The sequence below is a fragment of the Benincasa hispida genome, chromosome 7 (genome assembly GCF_009727055.1).
Source record: "Benincasa hispida cultivar B227 chromosome 7, ASM972705v1, whole genome shotgun sequence".
NCBI lineage: Eukaryota > Viridiplantae > Streptophyta > Magnoliopsida > Cucurbitales > Cucurbitaceae > Benincasa > Benincasa hispida.
In genome coordinates, this window is record NC_052355.1 from 9,383,634 (window position 1) to 9,389,594 (window position 5,961).

The following is a 5,961-nucleotide window of genomic DNA, read 5'->3' on the forward strand; positions in this document are numbered from 1 at the left end:
CCAAACTTCGTCCAGATTTTGACTTGCAGCACATTTCAACAAGTAGAAACCTAAAGTTCGTCATTTTTGGACTCTTTCTTAACCGTTTGGTCCAAAGTTCATCCATGAAGGTACAAAACTCCTATCCAGGGTTTATAAGTAACTTTTAAACCAAGCTTAGACAAAATTTGGACTGAGATCACATTTAGAAACGTAGAAACCCAAAGTTCGTACTTTTCGGATATTTTCTTGACCTTTTGTGTCAAAGTTCGTCCATATAGTTACAAAACTCCTCTCCAAGGTTCATAAGTATCTTTTGAACCAAACTTCGTCCAAACTTGGACTTTTAGCACATATCGATAAGAAAAAACTCAAGTTTCGTCCTTTTTAGACTCTTTCTTGACATTTTGTGCCAAGGTTCGTCCACAAAGGTATAGAACTCCTCTCCAGGGTTCATAAGTACCATTTAGAGCACATTTCGACAAGTATAAACCCAAAGTTTGTCCTTTTTAGTCTCTTTCTTTACCCTTTGTGCTAAATTTCGTCCACCTAGGTACAAAATTCCTTTCTAGGGTTCATAAGCACCATTTGAACCAAACTTTGTCCAGATTTTGACTTGGAGCATATTTCGACAAGTAGAAACTCAAATGATAAGGAGCTGACCAACCGAGAAGCTCAACAAGATCAAACTAACTCAAATGAAGAGGAAAATGAAGCTTACCAAGCTCAAACTAGCTCAATTGAAGCTCATGATGAAAATTCATGGGAACTTTCCAATCATGAGGCAATCATTATGCCTGAAGAACCAATGACAAGAGCTAGAGCTAAAATACTTGAAGAGGGATTAAATGCTTGCTTCCAAGCTAAATTTCCATCCCATCATGAAGAGTTGCAACCCTTTAAGCTCCAAGAGTCACTTGGATACCCAAGTCCTAATGAATCTAGAAATTCATATTCATTCTCATGTTTAATGCTTGATGTATTAATTTATTTCAATGTATTTACATTTATTAAGATTTATGTATGTAGTTGAAGAGTTTTTGTTGAACCTAGTCGATTAGGTAAAAAATTGTGTCCTTTCAAGTTGTCTTTTCAATTAGTATAAATACCTAAGTACTTTGGTTATTTGAACAACACTTTGAATTTGAATGAAATTTCCTTAGAGTTTATTCTCTCAAGCTTTATGCTTTTCTTTGTATTATTGTGTTTATAATGCATGATTTAGTACCTTCAATCTAGTTTGATCAATTAGATTGTGGATGGTTCGAAATTTTGAAGTTAGGAACAAGTTCTCCTTTCTTCTTGACCATTGATCAATCTTCGAAGTCAAATCTGTTTTAACTTTCTTGGGGTCGTTATCATTTTGTTTATTGGGTGTTATTCTTATTATCGTTGTAGGGGTTTACCTGGAATAGGGGGGATGGGGGTAGTTCTATTTATCATCAAAGTTCGTCATTTTTTGACTCTTTCTTGACCTTTTGGTCCAAAGTTCATCCATACAAGTACAAAACTCCTATAAGAGTTCATAAGTAACTTAACTTTGACCAAATTTAGACTGAGATCACATTTCGACACGTAGAAACATAAAGTTCGTCCTTTTCGGACTGTTTCTTGACCTTTTGCGTCAACGTTCGTCCACATAGGTACAAAATTCCTTTCTAGGGTTCATAAGTACCTTTTGAATCAAACTTTGTCCAAATTTTGACTTGGAGCACATTTCGACAAATAGAAACCCAAAGTTCATCATGTTTATGTTGGGTTTTATGTTCTAAAACTCGTGGTTTGTAAACAGTAGAACTTATTTTGAAAATTCAATAAGTTGTTATTGAAATACTATTTTTTAGAAATCTAATAAACCTAAGTCCCTTGACTATTACATAAGTACTTGAACTTTATGTGGAGACATACAAGTGGATCAGGTTCGAGTAAATAGTCAAAATGATCTATAGTATATGAATAAGGTTGGGAGTCTTATTTTAGTAATACTATTGGATGCGGCTTATTTTGTTAATTTGAAGTGTTCAAATTAGAATTAAATGAAATTAGAGAAATAATATTTAAATATGATTTAAATATTGGATATTTGTGATACATAGTAGAATAAGAGAAAAAAATCTAAAAATATATTACATCTTAAAAATATTTGCAAATATGGATGAGTTGATTAGTCAATCTTTGAATTTTTTTTAATTTTTAATTTCGCCCTCCCTTGTCTTATCTTGTTGTACACATTTTTTTAGTCTTTTTATTTTCTTTTTCTTCTTCGATTTTTGCTTCTTCCCTCCCCTTTTTCATTTTTTCATTTTATTTTTTTCTCAGTTTTTGCATCTTCTCACTCTCTTTTTTTTTTATTCTTTCCGTTATTCGATTTTTGCTTCTTTCCTTTATTTTTTATTTTCTTTCATTTCCTTCTTTTTCCCTTTCTTTTTCTTTCCTTTATTTTTTATTTTCTTTCATTTCTTTCTTTTTTCCTTTCTTTTTTTTAATTTTCTTTTCTTTCTTCAGTTATAGCTTATTCCTCTTTTTATTTTTATTTTCTTTCTTCAGCTCTTGCTTATTCTTTTTTTTTCTTCCATTTCTTCGATTTTTACTTCTTCCCTATCCTTTTTTATTATTTTCTTTTCTTTTCTTTCTCCGACTTTTTTGCTTCTTCCCTTTCTTTTCTTTTTTTTTTTTTTTTTTTTTTTTTTTTTTTTTTTCCCTTTTTTTTTTTTTTTTTTTTTTTTTTTTTTTGTTTTTCTTTCATTTGTCCGATTTTTGTTTCCTTTTTTTCTATTTAATTTTCTTTCCCTTTTTCAGTTTTCTGAGTTCTATACGCAGGACTTGAAAGTACTCAATTCATAAGTGACTTAACACCAACAAGTCAATCATCAAGTTTGATTATTATAACAAATAATAAATATAAATAACAAACGAAAGTCTGTCAGTGATAGCTACTAATATTTTCTATCATTGATAGCATAATCTTTGGTTATATTTTTGTAATTAATAGCCACTTATAGAAATCTATCATTGATAGCCAACTTAGTGAATTTAATTAATAAAGTTGAATCTTGAACTAAAATGTAAGTGGAATGCCTAGAAGTTATCACTAATAGCATGTTTATCAGTGATAGAAGCTATCATCGAAAAGAAAAGAGACTTATAAATGTTTGAGAAGGACAAGAAAGAGGCAAAAAGGTGTTTAGTGGCTATGATTGATAGAAACTACTACTGATAGCATGGTACCAGTTATAGAAGCTAATCCTAATAGCATGTTATCGATGATAGAAGCTATCTGATAGCACGTTATCGGTGATAGAGAATTATCACTGATAGCATGATATCGGTGAGATCATTGATAGCATCTTATTAGTGATGTTATCAGTGAAAGAAGTTATCACTGATAACCACAATATGAGTGATGTTAGTGATATCGGTGATAAAACTTAGGTGATATTTATATATCGACTTTCTTTCAAACGTGATAACCAGTTATAGAAGTCTATCATTGATAGCCTTAAGTGTTAATATTTCAAGGTTAATTCTAATTGATGAAAGTCAATCAGTGATAATGACTGATAACTGCTATCAGTGATAGCCATGATAAAAGATTATTAGTGATAACTACTATGGTTTATTGGTCTTGTTTCAAAGTTGATCATTATTTATAAATCTATCATTGATGGCCACTGATATCCTTAAGTAGTAATATTTCAACATTGATTCCAATTGATGAAAGTGAATCAATGATCTACTAATAATTGATAGCAAATTAAAAGCTAATATTTCAAGATTGTATTAATTTTCTTCAAATTGAAAGCTATCGCTGATAGTAACTATCATCTATAGCAATTGATAGAAGCGATCAGCGATAGCAGCTGATAACAGCTATTAGTGATATCACTGACAGCTACTATCAGTGGTTATCACTGATAGCTTTTAATTTGAGAAAATCGGGAAGAAGTGAACAAAATGGTGGCTAGGCATGGGTTTTTTAGTCTTTTATCATTTTTTGATCTATATATGCAATTATTTTATCCTTGTACTACATATTCTATTATTTTGAGCTTGAATTCTATTTATGCAACTAGTCCTTAAATATTTGAACATGAAATTGTGTAAAATTAATTTAATATTTGATTTTAAATTAATTAGAATTATTTAAATTATTTAAATAATTATTTAATTTTATTAAGAAAATTAATTTTGTAAAATAAATAATATTTTCAATTTTATTAAAAGAAGTGATTTATGAAATCAATATTTGAAAAATTGAAAAAGAAGGAAAAATACACAAAATGGAAAACAAGCATTTCCATTCTCTTCATGAAGTAGCTCACGAACAACCCACTCTTTAAGTCTTCATTAACTCCAAGCATGAGCTGCATCTCATGCAACAAATCTCTTTGCATGAATGTCTACAGTATATTGAAGAGATTGGAGTGTTTTGAAGTGAATGCAACCGATCAATTTTTTCTGAAAAATTCGAGAGAAAAAAGGTGTTCTTCATTTGAGTTGCAGCTGTGAGCCTGTCTCTCAATTCCCTTAATTCAGGTTTATTTTGAGTTTCTTACTCAATCTAAAGCACCAAGAAAATAGTAGGGAAGATCTTGGGGTGGTCTACAATAAGATTCAGAGGAGATTAGCAGCTGGTTTCAAGCTTTGAGGAAGTTCTATAAAGGTATGTCATGAAACCCATTTATTTCTACTGTAGCATGCTTTCATTTCTGCCAAAATTAATGAATTCGAGTGCTTATGGATCCTTGTCACTTCCGCTGCACGATGGTACATTCCAACAATTGGTATCAGAGCATCTTATAAGCATTCAATTCGTTTTAATTTTGGTTTGGTGGGTGTTTTATATGAGTTATATGAAACTATTGTACTGATATGGCTCTTTGAGTTTTGGCTTTTAATTTCTCTTTGATTTCTCAATGAAATTTATAATTGGCTCTTGCTTGATGAGCTTATATATGTTCCCAAAAGTCTGTAATTTATTTGGAATCATTAGAGTTGAAATTAAGCTGTAAATCGAAGAAACAAGTGAAGAGGCTGAGTTGCAGATTCTAGAAAATCAGCCTATGTTCATGTCATCGTTGAGCTTAGTAGCTAAACAATTATTTAGCTTCATGCGTTAGACGATGTGAAGAAAAGCTAAACGATCATGTAGAACTTTGGGCGTTGACCGTTTAGGTGTTATGTGCTAGACGATCGTTTACCTGCGGGAGCTAAGCGATGTGTTGTATTGCTATGCGATGGCACTACACGATCGTGTAGCTTCGAGTGGGAGCTAAGCGATGCGGTGAAGAGCTATAGATAGTGCTGCACGATCGCTTACCACGATCGTTTACCTTTGATCGTCAGCTAAGCGATAGCACTACGCGATCGTTTACCTATTTGTGACAGCTAGGCGATGTATTGAGAGCTATGCAATAGCACTAAACGATCACTTACCTCATGTGCGTGCTAAACGATCAACTTGAGGCGCTAGACGATTTTGCTAAGCGATCGTGTAGTAATTGTTTGTGCTAAACGATGGAGCTGTGTGATAGTGTTGGACACTAAGCGATCGTGTAGCATCCTTCGGCACTAGACGATGACACTATACGATAGAAGGAAAGCACTACACGATCGTGTAGTTTGATTAAGAGTTATGCGATAGTTGCTAAACGATCACGCAAACACTAAACGATCAGGCAAAAACACATGATGATGGTCGTCATTGCTAAACGATGAGACTTAGCGAGATGTTGAGCGAGAGCAATAGTTGCTGTTTCGACCGGTTCTCTTGTGGTCCGGTCCGGTTCAGCCTCAAATGGTTTTTGGCTAGTCCGATTCAAGCTACTTGAGTTCGTTTTGAAGTAGTTCGAGCGGTCTGGAAGCAGTTTAAAAGTTGTTTTGTAAAAATTAGGTTTTTGTTTACTTGTTATGCCAAACTAAAGCCATATCAGTTAGTGTATGCATGTGATGTGTATTATAATTAAAGAAATCTTGTATGTG